At 40.5% G+C, this 19,581-nt stretch overlaps 1 long non-coding RNA gene across 2 annotated transcripts in view; it reads right to left on the reverse strand.

Moving 5' to 3' along the window:
* Positions 1–967: 967 nt before the first annotated feature.
* Positions 968–19,581, reverse strand: part of LOC149459418 (uncharacterized) — a 53,903-nt gene continuing 35,289 nt past the window's right edge. For both annotated transcript variants that reach the window (XR_016313277.1, XR_016313278.1), the window contains 2 exons: positions 6,891–6,993; positions 968–6,814 (listed from right to left, as the gene is read on the reverse strand). This is a non-coding gene — a long non-coding RNA (uncharacterized LOC149459418). The remainder of the gene's footprint in view (positions 6,815–6,890; positions 6,994–19,581) is intronic.

Here is a 19,581-nt window from a genome sequence, read left to right on the forward strand (position 1 = left end):
TTTCTTTTTTGTTAACAACAGCCTTTACAGGATCTAAATGACAATTACCTTTTTAAAATGCCATGTTCCAATACCTGTATCAATTCCAAGGTTTCTTGATATAATATTATTTCAAATGTCAATAAAAGCCCCATTTGCTGCATTTAATAACAGCAACACTAAGAATGATAAAACTGCCATCATTACTTTAGCACTCCCTTTTGTGTTACCATTCCATACTGCTACTGTTTACCTTTATTTTTAACCTATTTACTTTGTTTTTAATTCTCTTCAAGCAGACCATCAAAATCCACGGTAATGTTATTTAGCGGACCATCCCACCCCCATTTAAAATTATACCATTTTAACTCAAAGATCTTGTTGATGTCTAGATGGGAATGTACATACTTACACATATAGTGGAAATATCGGATAATAGTTCTGTTTTGGTAGAAATTCACTGTATATGTATAACAAAATGTCTTTTGCCAATGTTGCAGTTTCTCCAGAAGTAGTTCTTCTTTCAAAGATCTTGGGGTCCATTTATAGGATTTAAAAGGGTATTGTGAGCCACTACCTTATGGCTGCAATTGTGGGTATCTCCTGTCATTGGAAATAAATAAAATAGAGACTCTGTTTCCATGTTCTCACATCATCATGAGCACATAATTACCCATATAATGACTGTACTTACATGCAGATTATATACCTTGTGGAGTAAAAATTGTCTTTCGCTGTGTTTGCTTACCAGATATTGATAACCATACCTGATCTGAGATCCCCACCACCCCTCTACCCTTGCCCTCCTTACCTTGGAGGAACATCTCTTATATCTTCCCCTCTTTCTCTCACTCTTTTCACCTTGGCATTTTTGTTATATTGCTCTAACTACCTGATGGACTATTATGTTAAATGTCTATAACATTGACCCCTCTATTTCCTCATATACTTTGCAAAATAAAAAACTTGAAAAAAAGGACAGACTAAAAATGATACAATTTTTTTTTTAATTGGGAGAAAAAAATAGAAAGTTATTTACCTAACACCCTGGCCTCAAACACCTTTACCTAGGTACTGATGACATCTTCTGGCCATAAGAACCTCACTTCTCCCATGATTTAAATGTAAGATAGACTTAATTTCTCTTACTTACTAAAGTAGCTAAGTTCACATAATGGATTGCATGGATATTCACATCAGTTTTTCAATCATGTACAGAAAACAGTGAACAGGATTTTCACATGAATGAATATTCGAAGTGAAAATTCACACAATTTATGTAAAGAGTGTAATGATAATAACAATAATTATAGAAAAAAATGTATTTTATATAGTGCTTCAAAGCTCTTTACAAAGAAAACAAACAAGAAATACACAGGATAAAAAAAAGGAAAAAAAGTACCATTAAGTGAAAGCTTATCTAAAGAAAAAAGTTTTTAGATTTGACTTGAATTAGTTTAGAGAAGATGACTCTCTGATGTTCCTTGGAAGAGAATTCCAGAGTTTTGGAGCATAGCAGTAGAAGGCTCTGTCTTTCATTGAGTGTAGGTGAGTAGGGGACACACACAGAAGACCAGAATTTGAGGAGCGGAGGTCACAAGGGGGGGGAGTAAGTTGATAAAAGTTCAGACAGATGATGGGGTGCCAAGCCATGAAGAGCCTTATAGGTGAGCAGGAGCATCTTAAAGTCTATGCGAAACCTGACGAGTAGCCAGGACTCCAGGATAGGGGTAATATAGTCATTTGTACCAGACCTAGTGATTCTGGCTGCAGAATTTTGTACATATTGTAGTCGATTAATAGTGGATTTACGTATACCAGCAAGCAGAGCATTGCAATAGTCAAGTCAGGGGAACACAAATATATACATGAGTTTTTCAGCTACAGTGTATGATAGCATAGGACACAGCTAAGCTATATTACTCAAGTGAAAAAAAGATGTTCTGACAACATTTTGTACATGTGGATCAGAAGTTAAGCTAGCATAAAATATCACCCCTAGATTTTTCAATTTAGACTGAAGTACAGTTTGATAGATAGGCTACCAGGACTGGCCTTACACAATTGATGGGGGTGCCAATAAGCATGACTTCAGTCTTGTCACAGTTTAATGGAAGGAAATTATGGGCCATCCAAGTTTTTATGTCACAAATACAGTTAGATAGGAGAGAAGCAGCCAAAGTAGAATCTGGTTTAGTGTGGATGCATATCTGAGTGAGGTCAGCATAGAAGTGATAATAGAGCCCATGTGATCTAAGCAGCTGGCTAAGTGGAAACATATAAATGCTAAAAAGTTAGGAACCCAAGATTGAGCCCTGAGGAACACCGTATTTGACTGGTCTGACTTCAGACTAAAATCCGCCAAGAGAAACAAAGTGACAGCATTCAGTAAGAGATGACTTAAACCATTTCAGAGCCAATTTTGAGACTCCAAATATGGTTTCAAGGTGGGAGAATAAAAGATTGCGGTCTACAGTATCAAAGGCAGAACTAAGATCTAGTAGAATAAGAGTAGTTAGTGAGCAAGAGTCAAAATATAACAGAAGGTCATTAGTGACTTTGACCAAGGCAATTTCTGTGCTGTGCAGTTGCTGAAAATCAGATTGGAGGGGTTCAAATAGGATATTTAAAGCCAAGTGATTATGTAACTGAGATATCACAACTCGCTCAAGGATCTTGGCAGAGAAATGGGTAAGTTAGATATGAGGCAAAAGTTGTTTAAATTGTCTAGAGCCATGTTGGTTTTTTTGGTACCTGGGTGATAGCAGCAGTTTTAAGGACTGTTGGCACAGAACCAGTGCTAAGGGAGTAATTTATGATATTGAGAATAATGGGGCATAGAGAACTAAAACAGGATTTAAATAAATGGGTGGGAATAGAATCAAATATGCAGGTGGAATTTAATCAGAGATGCAGAGTCAAGTACAGAGAAATGGGAAAGAGAAGAACCAGTAAAACTGGGTGGGTCAGGAAGTGATATGGAAGAAACGTGTGGTGAGGTAAGATTTTGATGCCTTATTTTGTCAATTTTTGAGGAGAAAAATTCTAAGAACGTGTTACAGAGCTGTGTTAAGGTTGGTAATGTGAAGGAGCTTAATAATCTATCAATGGTGTAGAAGGGTTGTTTAGGGTTGCTAAGAATTTTTTTTAATGGCATGGGAGAAATAGTTTGATCTAGCTCAAATTGACCCTTATAGATACACAAATGATCTTTCCAAAGAGTGTAAACTCTTTTGGTAAAGCTATATAAATCCTGCATAATAATAATAAAAATTCAACCTCAGTTTTCTGCATCACACACAAAGGAATTGTCATCATAGTCTGTATTTACTGTAAATATGCAAACAAGTCAAGTGAAATTTATATATGTTTTACATACCCTTTCTAAAGGTGATTTCCAGACATATATAAATGGCACACATGAGGTAGCTCTATAGTCATTTACATATCAATGCATTTATTTTTTAAAATAACACCAGTGTTATTACCTCAATTTGACTTGGCATCACCCTCTTGTAGTCTATGACATAGTCAATGGGTGTCAAACTGGTGGCCCTCCAGCTGTTGTCAAACTACAAGTCCCATGAGGCATTGCAAGATTGACAGTTACAAGCATGACTCCCAAAGGCAGAGGCATAATGGGACTTGTAGTTTCACAACAGCAAGAGGGCCGCCAGTTTGACACCCCTGCCATAGTCTGTACAGTGGAGCTCAGAGAGAGGAGAAGAAAGTGGCAAAAGGACCCAATCGGGTGTGCTGTAGTGCATAAGCATACTGACATGGAGTGACAGAAAGATGAGCTCATCAGTGTGCTGCTTCTCCTCTCACTGCCCAGTCACAGGGTGGGGATGAGGAGGGGACATATAAGCAGGGTTGAACTTAGACTTTGTGATGCATCAGAGAAGGCTAGGTCTGGGGGCCCACTTCACCAATCGGTCACATTTTTCATCATGATTCAACTGCAGTCTTCGCCCTACAACATTGCCTTTGTTTCAAATGCTACAAGTTCATAAAAAAGAATTATACATTGAATTGTATTTGTGATACAATCCTAAAAATATATTCAGACAAATGATCTAATTTATACGTGGTGGGTTATTGTGTCTACGGTTACACAGCAACTGATCAAGCAAATGTAGCTAAGTATGATGAGGATGATGGCCAATGGTAAAGAGTTGAAATTGTTATATTACCTAATCCTCAAGATGTTGAGATTAGTTCTGTAGACTATAGTAATGTATCTGTAGTAAACTAAAGTAGAATGAACAAATTTATCAAGGATATAGTCAAACAAATGTCACTAAATATCATGAGGATGAAGGATTGAAATCATTGCGCTACCCAGTCCTCGAGATGTTGGCATTAATTATATAGAATTTAGCTATGTTTAGAAAGTTGTTGTGCTCTTTAACTGTACCCACAATATTTTCAGTAACATCTCAACCTATAACTCCTTTGTAATATCTTTAAGATGTAGTTATTTACTGGCTTTGTTACCTTTTACTTTACAGTTTGTTGATCTCTTACAGCACTCTCCTAGGCCTCTGAAAGGAGGATGTGGTGGTATTGTGATGCTTGTCTGGGTTTTTGCATTCAGTTTTTAACAAGAACAGAAGACAGAGCAAATTTATCAAGGATGTCACCATAAACTAAGCTTCTGCTGATATTCATCTTTGTGCTAAGTAAAATAAAGGATTCCAGATGACCATGTCCAATGAAAGACCTTAAAGTGACTCTAAATTCTGGTTTAACAAAAAAATTATATTCAAATATGTATCCTTAACTCAAAAGTACCTTCTGTTGCTTCAGAGGAGATCAAACAAGGTCCTTTCTACTTTTCCTTTTTTTCATTGCTGTGATCCATCTTGTTAGAGAGTGACTATGTGTGCTCTCTATGGTCCAACTGTATCTTGGAACATAGCTGCCTTCTCTTGCTTGTTCATGAGGTGGACAAGGGACCGTTGACTATAGAATTTGTAGTGTGCATAGAGCAGTGCACATGACTGTAACTAATGTGTACTGCTTACTCCAAACAAATGAAAGTGAAGGGGAAAATAAGAGGTTCCTCAAAACAGTTACATTCAAGGCATGCTTTGAATGATAACTGTCACAGTTGCTTGTGCTCTCAATCCAACTACTCAGGTCATCAAAATAGCTGGTTTCATAACTGATCACATGTGCAGCACCCTGGCAACTACAGACCCACAAAAACTAAAATGGTAGATTCCTAGGCTGTAAAGGATAGGTAGGTTTACTTCCTCTTTAAATACTATCAACTTCAGCCAGCTGTGCTACTGTTTGCAAATCTTCTGTTGGAATGTCACTTTGTTTGATCTGACTAAACAATTGGGGTCTAAATAGGTGAGGTGACACTGATCAAAGATTTCTTTTTTTTAATTTTTCTCCCAGGCTGGATGTCGTCTGGTCATTTACTCCATCGAGTGTAAGGTACCTATTGTAAGGTAGAGTCCAAAGTGGAGCTTAGGCTGAGGGTTGAGGTATAAGCATAGTCAGGCAGGCTGGGTGAGCAGCAAATTTGGCAAAAAGGCACATAATCAGGATCTGGAAGAATAGTCAAGTACAGACAGAGGTCATACACAGTCTGGCAGATGAAAGCGGAATCATCAGGTGGAAGTGTAGTCAAGTAATCAGGCAGTAGTCCAAAACCAGTAGTCCACACAGGAAGACAGACACCCAGGGAACAATTTCACACAAATGGGCACAGAGCACAAGATGTCCTTCTATTTAAATGCTGAGCTGATTGTTGATTGACTGCAGCAGGAAGGCAGGTGGTGCTAAAGAGTCCAATGGGCAGAAGCAGTAAGTAGAGTACATTCTGCAGCAACCCTGATCTTCCTGTAGCAGAGTGAAAAGAGCTCTTGTACCAGAACCAGAAGGATACAGGTCCATAGACACATGACATAGAGATCCTGATATTAAAACCATTCAAGGGAGTTAGGAAAGACATTATTTTGGGATAATTATCTAGAAATTTGTTCTTTTCTTGTGTAAATTGCTTTCAACAGCAACATTAACAGATTGCTTATGAATGGCACTGTTTATCTTTGGGTCAAATAATTCCACCAGTGGAGTCATGTTTAAAAATAAATACATGAGTGCTATAATTTGATTTTTGACAATTTGCAACCATTCAACATGCCTAGAAAATATGTAATCTACATGTTTGCAGATACTCTGAAACTAGATAATCAAATCTGGAAAATCAAAGATCTGCATAAACATGAATGAGATAAGCAAAGTTTTATATTGTGTTCAGGTATGAAGAAAAATATTTGGCCAAAAGCGGGCCATAGACGGAGAAAATGTCTTTTTGTAACCACAGGTTGACAGATATAGAAATTACAGATTCTACATATATGTAAAGCTCATCTTGGGAAAAAAATGAAAGATTCTGCAGTTGTTGAAGGCATAACATAACTGGATGTTACAGGTTTCCATGAGCATGATTGCACATAAGATAACAGTTTCTAAAGCTATTGGAGGCATATCTGAACATGAGCTAATAGGTTTATTACATTCATAATCAGTCACGCTCTCATGTTTCCCTGTGCCACCACCTACAGTATAGTTTCCTCTAAACATGCCTGTTTGGTCATCTAGTAGCTAAAAGACAAACCTGACATTGCAGATTGTGCGTTAGAAACCGTAGAACATTGTTGGAGGCTTATTTTTTTTCTGATCAGGAACTGATTTTATTTTAACCTGATCCTTTTTTGGCAAGATTGTAGTCTCTTTTGTGAACCCGTTTTATGCGTTTTCATTTGCTGTACCCCTTCAGTTTCCTCACTTCTTTTAGAAGACCTGTTAGGGTGATCTATTGGTAAAAATAATATACTATTAATGAATACACCTATACAAAATTAATATGCACAAGTTTTTATGATACTTACCTCAGACTATATCTCAACCCTGTTGGATGGTGAAGAACATTTCTTTGTGTTTTGTTTGGTTTGCCACTTGTTGATCTGGTGATGACAATTGAGTTTAGAGGATCTTTTGAGAAAAAAAAGAACAGGTTTTATGGCATGACTCATTATTGTGCTCAATTTAGGAAAAAATGGTATGCTTATCTTAAACAAGGACTTAAATAAGGATTTGTCAACTTCTGGAGGACATGTCTCTGTTACAGTTTGATTTGCAAACATTGGCCTGGGGATGACAGTAAGAATGGAGCAATACTGCTGGAGGACATCACCGTGATACATTTTGCTTGTGACCATTGACCTGGTGATGGCTTTAGGAAAAAGCTGTGCTTCTGGGGCACTGTGCAAATTTTGTGGTTTGCAAATATTCAAATATTTTGCTTCCTGCTAACATTTTAGAAATTGCAGATTTAAGGTTGAGGAAAAAAATTTGAAAAAATTAACATAGAACATTACCTATAACATTCACAAAAATTGAATTTTAGCATTGTGGACAGAATTCGGAATTGCAAAGGGCAGTTAGTTTTATTTATTTGCAGCCAGCAGATGGAGCTCTGTGCTTCTTGTCACATGCTACAGCCTTTCCTTTGTGCCTGTGCTTGTAAAATATGTAACCCTAGTGCATGTGTAAAAAAAAAGCCTTCTTCTGTGTAGTGCAAGTAAACTAACCAAACTAATCATCCAGTTAGCATGCTCAATCCATAGATATATTTAATTCTTTTGTGAGTAAACTAGTTAAATAAGGCTTAGCCATTAGCTTCCTAAAGAGATGGACACTGCCAGTGTCATGTATATTTTTCTGGATGCCCCATTCCACTACACCCACATATCCACTCCCCAGCATGAATGACCCCCAAATAAATTTTACCATTCTCACACAATATTGTTTTTCAATATTTAGTAAGTCAGTTATTGAGATTGGTTAAAGCTTTTCTGGTTCACCCAGATGTCCAAATCTAAGAAATATCACCATTACCAGTCCACAACTGAATGAATGACCCCCAAATAAATAATTTTATACTTTTTTATTTATCAGTCAGTCAGTCATTTTTTTCAGATTATATAGAATATTTTGCCTGTGTCTTCAGTCTTTTCCACTTCTTATTAGCTGCTGCAGTAAAACACGTACGATGTTCTGAACATATATATAAAAAGATGTGGAGCTCTCCCTAATAAAGTGCTCTTATTATGCAAATTCCTCCCTAAGTTGTACAATATAATGCTCTATTTATATTTAATACCTTCCATACTTTGCCTCATGAAAAGTGCTAAAAATTCTCAATACAAACCAATACAATAGTAAAAGTGCCTTACACAATATTCCCATATTTCCCAAACCATATATATCATATACGCTCAATTTCTCCCAATTGCAAAGTGTTACAGATCTCTATACATCCAATGCAAAAAGTGCTTTGTGCTCATGGTATCCTAAAACGTATAAACCTTATACACAGATAAATATGTTATTTCATATATACAGGGTTCACACAAATTAAAGGAACACGTTGAAAACACATAAGATCTCAATGGGGAAAAATATCATGCTGGATATCTATACTGATGAGGATTGGGTAATATGTTAGTAACGTAAGGATGCCCCATTGTTTGATGGAAATGAAAATGATCAACCTGCAGAGGACTGAATTCAAAGACACCCTAAACATCAAAGTGAAAAAATTATACAGCAGGCTAGTAAATGTTGCTCAAATTTCATTGCAGGAACTCAAAATGGTACTCAGTAGTTTGTATAGCCCCTACGTGCTTGTATGCATGCCTGACAATGTCGGGGTGTGCTCCTAATGAGACGACAGATGGTGTCCTGGGGTATTTCCTCCCAGATCTGGACCAGGGCATCACTGAGGTCCTAGACAGTTTGAGGTGCAACCTGGTGGCGTCGGATGGACCGAAACATGAAATCCCAGAGGTGTTCTATTAAATTTAGGTCAGGCGAGCATGGAGGCAATTCAATGGTATCAATTCCTACATGGAACCTCCAGGAACTGCCTGCATACAATAACCACATGAGGCTGGGCATTATCGTGCACCAGGAGGAACCCAGGACCCACTGCACCAGCATAGGGTCTGACAATGGGTCCAAGGATTTCATCCCGATACCTATTGGCAGCCAGGGTGCCATTATCTAGCCTGTAGAGGTCTGTGTGTCCCCCCTTGAATATGCCTCCCCGGACCATCACTGACCCACCACCAAAACGGTCATGCTGAACGATCTGACAGGCAGAATAATGTTCTCCACAGCTTCTCCAGACCCTTTTACATCTGTCACATGTGCTCAGGGTGAACCTGCTCTCATATGTGAAAATCACAGGGCGCCAATGGTGGACCTGCTAATTCTGGTGTCCAATGGCAAATGTCAATCGAGCTCTATGGCACCAGGCAGTGAGCACAGGGCCCACTAGAGGACATCGTGCTCTCAGGCCACCCTCATGAAGTATGTTTATGATTGTTTGGTCAGAGACATTCACACCAGTGGCCTGCTGGAGGTAATTTTGTAGGGCTCTGGCAGTGCTCCAGTGCTCATCCTGTTCCTCCTTGCACAAGGGAGCAGATACTAGTCCTGCTGATGGGTTAAGAACCTTCTATGGCCCTTTCCAGCTCTCCTAGAGTAACTGCCTGTCTCCTAGAATCTCCTCCATGCTCTTGAGACTGTGCTGGGAGACACAGCAAATCTTCTGGCAATGTCATGTATTGATGTGCCATCCTGGAGGAGTTGGACTGCATGTGGAACCTCTTTAAGGTCCATGTATTGCCTCATGCTACCAGTAGTGACACTGACCCTAGCCAAATGCAAAACTAGTGCAAAGCAGAAAAGATAAGTAGGGACAAAAATGTCAGTGTCCTCCACCTGTAAAACCATTCCTGTTTTGGGGGTTGTCTCCCATCTAGTACCCCTGTTGTTAATTTCATAAACACCAAAGCAGCTGAAACTGATTAACAACCCCCTCTGCTACTTCACTGACCAGATCAATATCCCAGGAGTTTTCTTAACTCGATGCTATACTCTGCTTAAAAAGTGTTCCTTTAATTTTTTTCGAGCAGTGTGTAACCACCTGATGTGACTGTCTTTGTACTCCTGCAATCCTTTAAAAAGGAAGATGTTGGAAGGTGAAATGCAAAGCTGAAGTCAAAATTCCAATAGCTTCTTGTTCTATCTCAATATGGACACATAGCACAAAAAAATTCACAGAGGCTCTAACCCTTAACCTGCTCAAAGCAAAACTAAATAAACTGTTTTAGTTGGAGTTATGCTTTAACCACTTATAGTCAGGGCCCCCATGGTTCCAACTGCTAAGCTGTTTGGGTAAAAACTCCTATAGTATCATCAGATGTTACATTAACCCTTTTGGTGCCGGGCCCTGCTTTCCACTTTTAACCACTTGCCTACCAGGCACTTTCACCCCCTTCCTGCCCAGGCCAATTTTCAGCTTTCAGTGCTGTCATACTTTGAATGACAATTGTGCGGTCATGCAACACTGCACCCATATGAAATTTTTATCATTTTATCGCCACTGGGTGTTTTATTTTTTGCATTTAAACAAAAAAAAGAACAAAAGATTTTTTAAAAAAAGTTTTCCTTGTTTCTGTTATAAAATTTTGCAAACAGATAGTTTTTCTCCTTCACTGATGTGCATTGATGAGGCTGCACTGATAGGCAGCACTGATGGGCACTGATGAGGTGGCACTGATAGGTAGCACTGATGGGCACTAATGAGGTGACTCTGATGAGGCAGAACTAGTGGGCATTGATGAGGAGGCACTGATGATGCACTGATATGCAGGCACTGATAGATGGCACTGATGGGCATTGATGGATGGCACTGACTGGTGGCACTGACTGATATCACCGACTGGAGGCACTGACAGACGGCACTGACTGACAGCACTGCTGGGCACTGCTGGGCAGCACTGATGGGCGACACTGCTGGGCACTGTGGGGAGACACTGATGGGCTCTGATGGGTTGCACTGCTGGGCACTGTTGAGTGGCACTGCTGGGCAGCACTGAATCAGTGCCCTGATTATCAGTGCAGATCTCCCCTGTCACATTTGCCGGTTTTCGGCAGTACTTTCCTCACGCTGTGACAGCGTGAGGAAAGTGCTGGCCGATAACCGGCAACTGTATTTACTTCATGATCTGCTGGGTCATTGAACACAGCTGATCACGTGGTAAAATACTGCTGTGATTGGCCTTTTACCTCATCATGCAATTAGGTGTCTCCATAGGACACAACAATCACTGACAGCGCCAGGTGTGCGCCGCAGGTGGTGCATCCTGGGAGGACTTCTATGGACGAACTGTGAGAACTGGACAACCGTGCTGTAATCGTCGGCTATAGTGTGGTTGGGAAAAGTTAAACTCAGGTGGCCAGACCATTTTTGCAATTTTTACATTTTTTTAAATTGTTTTCTTAGAGCTTTCAGAGTTTATAAAAGTGTTACAGATTTTTTTAGGACCTGTGATATTTGCGCAAATGTTATCAAAACAATAATTTCACTAAAAATGCGCAAAAAACCTTATTCATGGACACAAACACAGCAAAACTGACAAAATGTTTGCTAAATTCCTACAAAATATAAAATCCAAAGGTGTACATAACAAATTGTGCCTTTTTATGAAATGGTGAAAACTGATGGTGGGCAAAACTGTAAATAAAAACAATTTACTTAAAAAATCTGAGGTTATCATTTTTCACTTACAGTTTTCAGAGTTTGTAAAAGACCTCCAAAGCATATATTTTCTAAAAGCACATATCCTGTAAAATAAAAAGAAGGTGTTTCTGATTTCTAGGCCCCTGCAATATTTCCAAAACAACAATTTCACTAAAAATACACTAAAATCATTATTTAAGGACACAAACAGCAAAACTTACAAAATTCCTGCTAAATTCCTACTACATATAAAAATTAAAACTGTATTTACTTAATACAGAACAAATATTTGTACATTTTAATTTGTGCTTTTTTTTATGAAATGGTGAAAACTGATGGTGCGCAAAATTGTAAATAAAAACAATTTACTCTAGAAATCAGAGGTTATCATTTTCACTTTCAGAGTTTGTGAAATACCCCCCAAACTACATACTTTCTGAAAGCACATGACCTGTAGAAAAAAAAAAATTACTGATTTTTTTAGGCCCCGCAGTAGTTGCGCAAATGTTTATCAAATCGCTATTTTCACTATAAATACACTACAAAATACACTAAAATCATAAAGACAACATAGCTTAAAAAATCCCTGCTAAGTTCCTATTAAGTCTTTGTTTACATGGGGCAGACAAAAGTGTATGCATACTATGACATCAATGAGACTGCCTGCACAGGGATACAGGGAACACCTGTACATCCCTGTGTGGGTAAACATGGCCTTGCAGGGGCATATGATGTAGTGAACAAGGCTGTAGTATGGTTTTTTTTTTTTACAATTGTATGGTGCTGAGGGGCTTTGGAGAGATATCTGGGGTCTAAACAGACCCCCAATCTCTCTTTTTTTAGACAGAGAAAGGCACTGAAGACATAGTCTTCTGTCTTATATATGTGATTCTGCACAACGTGGCCACCCTGTAGCAGTATATCTGCTATGGGGCGGTTGGCAAGTGGTTAATGTAATGTAACACCCTGCTATTATTCAGACTTCAGGATGTTAAAAGAGACATAAGATGGCCATGTTCTGCAACTCAGTGGCACACATTCTGGTGAAAAGCTTTATGGATTTTGTAGGCAGGACTTTGTTAGAAGGCAGGGAATTAGAGGACTACATTTCCAAAGGAGCTGACACGTGTGCGGAGGCATATAAAGGTAGAAGGAACAGAGGCAGGAAGTGAGCTGGGAGAGAGCTGGAAGGAAGGTGTGAGGGGAAAGCTGTGCAGAACACCAGAGGACCAGACCAGGCCACAGAGTGGGAGAGTGGAGAAAGGAGAAACAGACGACTGCTGACATCACCAAAGAATCTGGAGAACTACCCTGTCAGCCAGAGACCCAGAGGGCTGCTTTCATGAACGAACTCTGCAAGAGGAATCGCAGGACTGCTGGGGTGCCCCCATCTACAGAGTGATCACCAGCGACTGGAATGATGCCACTGATCGGGTGAGAGAGTCCCTATCTCCAGGCAATTAAATTGTCACTGATGTTCTTTGAATCAGCCATTCTCCATACAGTTATTAACATTGTTCACAAGTTACACAAGTTGAGGCCTAGTTCACCTGGCCTATTAGCAAACACATCTCCAGCATAATCCAGTCATTAGAGCCAACTACAGTGTCCATCCTCTGTGGGCCAAGCCACACCACTGTTTCTTCTGCAATTGGTCTACATCCATCCAGGGACACTTGTCATTGTTGCCATTTGCTACTACTGCCTAGAGAGGAATTAACCCTTTGCCAGTAAGTGCTTATGCCCACCCTTTAAACCTCTTGCTTAAAACCTACATCTCATCTTGTGCTTTAATGGGGTACTGCCCAAGTTAAATACCACTTAAAGAGATAGTGTCTGTGCTTGCCTACATCTTTTTTGGGGGGTTTCCAACTGTTGCAGCCAAGGAGACCTGAATTCTTGTAATGCACCAACTGGGCCCCAACAAGCGCACAAAAGATCTTTCACTGCAGGTAAAGGGACTTTGGCTTTCCTAATTAAAGAGCTCTTTCTTTATTTCAGATTTGAACCCTGTCATCAGCTTCTGATGGCCCAAAGTGAGCCAGCCTTACTCCTGAACAGAGCTGGCAGAGGAAGTCTTTCAGTACTTACTTCCTCTGCAGCTCTGACAGATAACATCATCTAATGCAGAGTAGCCGGCAGATAATATATGTGGTGGAAGACTTCCTCCAATGGCAGCGCCAATCAGATGAGCTGTCACAGTATGTGCGTGTCCTGCACTGATGGTGATCTGGATGGGGCTGGGATCATTTATTTGCGTTTGATCTGCAAGCAGCATCAGATAGGTGGACAGATCAGGACACTTAGCAGCAAAAAACCTTTTCTATTGAGGTAATAAAAATACTATGGAAAAATGCCAATATATTGTATCACTCTGCACTGCAACACCTCACACCATGTTCTATGCCATATATTCTATATTCCTCACCACCCTGGTCTGTATGCAACCCTGTATGTTCCCTATTCCACACTGTCTTCTCCCATAGGTGATGCTTTACATCCTGGGACTCTTCAGCACCATCTCATTCTGTATGCCAAGGCTATTCCCTATTGCACAATGCCTCATTTCATATGCCATGCAGTACATTTCCTATTTTGCACTGCCTTATTCTACCATGCTGTATATTCCCTATTCTGCACTGGCTCATTCTATATACCTTATTGTATGTCTTACTGTATATTCCACACCACCTTTTTCAGTACACTGTGCTGCACAATGCTTATTCTGCACCGTTTCACTTTTTATGCAGTATATTCCCTATTTTTAATTTGTAAAATTCAGTTTGCTGAATTCAATGCTGACCTGTTCTCTACACCGAGCTGTACATGTTTAAATTTCACACCATCACTTTTCATGCACTGTGTTGTACTTTTTATATTCCTCGGTGCCCCATTTTAGACATGGTGCTTTAGATTTTATATTCTAGACTAATCCATTCTGTATGCTGTGCTGTACAATATATACTGCAAACCATCCCATTCTGCATGCTATGCTGTATATTGCCTTTTCCACACTGACTTATTCTGTACACTGAGATGAACCTTCCTGATTCCAAGCAAAATAGCCCTCACTACAAGCAAAGCTGTCATTGGCTTCTCATGATGACTCTAAGACCTCCTTGTAAAAGGAAAAGATTGGTACCTTTGTGATAGGCCAGAAACTTTGCCATATTGCATATTTCTGGCTGTCACTGATATCGGGTGTGTCCATTAAAGAGTATATTCCCTGTAAGCACTGTAAGACAAAGTAGTGCAGAGACTGATCAGGTATTGACACACCAGAAGTGTTGGATACCAGTAGCAACCACTGCCTGACAGAAAGGTACTTATCTTTTTCTTTTACAGGCGATTCTTTTATATTAAGTTAGTAATAGATCCACTTAAAAAATAAATGGACACTTACCTTTTTTCTCTGGCCCTCGAACTGAAAAGTACCACTCTCACCCTCCAAAGATTCATACTCACCTTAATATCATCACCAACAAATTGTCACTCCTTCTTCACTTGCTATTGTATTTAGGGTGCTATACAATAGTGGGGTTTTTTTTGGGTGGGGGTGGCTTATTAAAATTTTTGTTATCAGCTCTGTAATTTCTAGTTATGCCCTGCATTTATTGATGAATTAATGAAGTGCTGCATTTATTTATTTTATTATTTATTTATTACAGGTACTTGTATAGCTCATTCAATTTATGCATTACTTTACATATATATTGTACATTTACATCAGTCCCTAACCCTCAAGGGGAGTACAATCTAAGGTCTCTAACTCACAGTCATACATACACATACTAGGGCCAATTTAGACAGGATCCCTACCTACCAGCATGTCTTTGGAGTGTGGAAGGAAACTGGAGTATCTGGAGGAAACCCAAGCAGGCACAGGGAGAACATGCAAACTCCAGGCAGGTGGTGCCATGGTTGGGATTTGAACCAGCAACCCTAGTACTGCCAGGCCAAAGTGCTAACCATTTAGCCACTGTGCTGCCCGGTATGCATTAACTTGTGTCTTTTATATTTGTCTGAAATTTTAAAGTAATTCTAAAATAAACAGAAACCAGCAGTTGTTGAGACAAAGAACAGTTTGATCAGGTGTATGCAATGCAATGTAGGGTGAAGGAGTCAGGTGTATGTGACACAGAGTGAAGGGATATCAATATGTAAACACAGGGTGCAGGGTTCAGGAGTACTGTATGTACACAGATAGACAAAGCACGGGAATCAGGACCAGTATGTAATAGTGTACCGAGTGCATGAGAAATATCTAACATATAGAAGTATGTAACATACTTAATGTAGCAGCCATAATATATGACAAACTTACAGTACAGAGTGCAGCAGTTAGGAGTATGCAACCAACATTGTATATTTTATGCTCCTGATTGCTGCACTCTGTATGCTGTGTTGTATGTTGCATGCTTCTGACTGTTGCACTCTTTATGTCAGTGGTCTCCAAACTGCAGCCTGGGGGCCAGATGTGGCCCTTTGCTTGCTTGTATCTGGCCTTTGGGGCATTATTCCCCCTACTGTAGGCAGCAGTGGGGCATAGTTCCTGCCATTGACACCATTGGCACTGTTGTTCCCACTGACATCAACAATGGGTCACTATTCCTCCCACTGACACCAATGATGGGGCACTATTCCCCCCCTATTACCAAAGAGGTGGCAATATTTACTCCCACTGACACCAGGACCTTTTCAACTCCTGCTGGCCACAGTCCGGCCCCTCTAAAGTTTGAAGAATAGTACACTGGCCCTTCATGTAGAAAGTTTGGAGACCCCTGCTTTATGTTATGTTGTATGCTCCTGCCTGTCACATTCTATATGCTGTGTTTATGTTGCATACTCCTGACTGCACTCCCAGCACCCAGAATAATCCAAAGATAGCCCCTTCCCCCAAAAAATACAAAAGTTGCCTATTCCCCAGACAATTTCCCCAAACAAAAAGGCCTCTCCAAGCAAAAATCTCTTCCTCCCTTGTCCCCAGGTAAAAAATGTATCCCATCCCTTTCCTTTCCTCCCTGCAAACATTGCCCCACAAGTTAAAATCTCTCCCTCCCCAAGCAAAATGCCCCCCCTTTTCTCTCAATAAGCAAATCTCCAGCAAAAAAAGCAAATGAAGACTATTCCATGTTATTCCTTTCATAATAAAAATGCTTCACAAATGCACATTTTATAAGTAAAACACACATGCCTGTGTATACTCACCCTATATCATTTATATCTAATTGGGAAGTATAATAAAAGAATTTGCAAAATAACAGATTTTATTAAAGCAAAAGTAGCCATGTAAAGAAACCAGTTTGGCCAGGTTGCTCCAGGGATCCCTAGCCATAAACTTTGGCTTTGTTGGTGGACTGCAAGGCATACTCAGTAGATTTCTCACCACAGTATTCTAAGTCTGCACTGCTGACTCCTTAGGTTGTCAACTTAGAAGTAAAGGGGGCTTCAAATGCATCCCCTGACGTCACCAAAGGACTGCACCAAATGTTCTGAAGCTGCTTGAGAGGACTGTCAGAAACTGCAGACCTAATAGAGGGAATGAGGGTCAGAGAGTGTGGACTACATTTTTGACTGGGGATATGCTGCAGAAGACAATATGAAACTGTAAACATGCTACATGAGGCTAGCAGAAATCAATGCTATTACCTAGTCAATGTTCCCACTAAAGAATGCTGTGGTCTGAGGGCCACACATCATATACCAAAGAGACACAGGTTGGACACCAGGGCCTTAAGCTTTGTTCACACAGGGGTATTTAAGAATACGCTCAAGCGAGTACGGTGTTTACCTGCATGGGGATGTACAGATGCTCCCTGCATCCCAGTGCACACAGTCCTATTCATGTAAATTGTGACACAGGCACTGCTCCAAATTTGACAGCTATTCGGGTGTGAATGTACACTGTCTGAGCTCCCACACTAGCATGGCTGTCAGATTGGGAGCAATGACTGTGCACCTGCAGCTGCAGCATTTGACATGAATAAGACCGCCTGCATAGGGATGCACAGAACACTTGTGTATTTCTGTGCAGGCAAACATGACCCTGCTTAGGTCTCATAGTTGGATGTGTTTGATACAAGGGCCTCTCAATTGTATACACATTAGATATTAAAATCAAAAAGCAGGTACCTCTAAATTCAAAAGCCCAATGACTATACTGTAAGATGCTACTAGACTGGCACTCTCTAACCCAATTGCACTTATAACCTAATTTTGTACCATATATAACCATTGTTCATAATTCCCTCTCATAGGGAGATTCAGTGTCTGTAAAACTATAGCCACTGATTCAGTTCTATTATCAGTTTCACACTCACTTTTTTACTCATAAAAGGATCATTTTTTATAGGATGCAGTTTAAATGAGTATTATCAGAGACAGTAGCAGTTAAAGGATAAGTTTGCCTTTTGACCAAAAATAATAAATGCCACATTTTTTTTGCAGGTAAAAAAAATGTGAATTTATTATTTTTGGTTGAAGGAGCTTGTAAAGCACAGCTCCAGTGATCAGTAGATCAATGTGCCATGCAGGTCTCCTGCAGATCTGTCAGTATATCTGCTTGCCGTACGGGATGTACAGGCAAGCAGATATACTGACAGGAGGAATCAATGAACTACAATGAACTACCATGGCACTCCACAGCACCGTGCTAGCTCATTGAGAACTACAAGGACTTGTAGTTCATTCATTCACTTAACACTGTGAATTAATGATGTGGCCATGTATGCGGAGCCAAGTGACAGCTTGTACAGGGGACGTCTCCCTGTACTCCTGTCACATGGGTGGGGCAGCAGCTGTGGCATTGGGGACATGTTACCCTAAAAATGGGTGGAACATTTAACATGTTCCCAAAGGTGAACTTATCCTTTAAGAGGTGCTAATTTGAAGTTGAAACTATTTTTCAATAAGATTATCCTGAGCTAAAATGCATGTGACATCATAGATCAGTCTAAAGATGATAGGGTATTTGTTTATTGGTTTGTGAAATGTGTATTTGACTTTGTCTTTAACCCCTTCATAATGCAGCACAGTGGCAAAAGGGTTAGCACGTCCGCCTGGCAGTACTAGGGTTGTTGGTTTACTACTGCAACTCCCTCCTCACCGGCCTACCCCAGTGCAGGCTCTCCCCGCTTCAGACCATCCTCAACTCAGCGGCTAGACTCATCCACCTCACCACCCGCTCCACCTCTGCCACCCCTTTCTGCCTCTCCCTCCACTGGCTCCCTATCGCCCAACGCATCAAATTCAAACTACTCACTCTGACCTACAAAGCCATTCACAACACTGCCCCTAACTACCTCACCAACCTGATTCCCAAGTACCACCCTACCCGTACCCTTCGCTCTTCACAGGACCTCCTTCTATCTTGCTCCCTGGTCTCCTCACACGCACGTCTGCAAAACTTCTCCAGGTCCTCCCCCATCCTCTGGAACTCACTACCCCAACCCATCAGACTGTCACCTTCCCTCCTCACCTTCAGGCGCTCCCTGAAAACCCACCTCTTCAGGGAAGCCTACCCCACCCTCACCTAACTGCTGCTCTCCTTCATTCCTCCTACCACTCCATCCCCCACAGCCACTTCCTCCTGTACCACTACCCCCTCCCTCCTAGATTGTAAGCTCGAAAGAGTAGGGCCCTATAACCCCTCGTGTGCTGTTTGTAGTTGCTGTAATGTTTCATGTATTGTCCCCCCCTCTATTGTACAGCGCTGAGCAAACCCTTTGGCGCTATATAAACTCAATGTAATGTAATGTAATATGGTTTGAATCTCAACCACAGCACCACCTGCCTGGAGTGTGCATGTTCTCCCTGAGCAGGTTTCCTCCGGGTACTCCAGTTTCTTCCCACACCAAAAACATGATGGTAGGTTAATTGGATCCTGTCTAAACTGGCCCCAGTATATGAATGTAAGTTAGGGACCTTAGACCATACGCCCCTTGAGGGTTAGGGACTGATGTGAATGTACAATATATATGTAAAGCACT

Source organism: Staurois parvus, unplaced genomic scaffold (assembly GCF_062004578.1).
Source record: "Staurois parvus isolate SC_StPar_1 unplaced genomic scaffold, SC_StPar_1.0 ptg000261l, whole genome shotgun sequence".
Taxonomy (NCBI): domain Eukaryota; kingdom Metazoa; phylum Chordata; class Amphibia; order Anura; family Ranidae; genus Staurois; species Staurois parvus.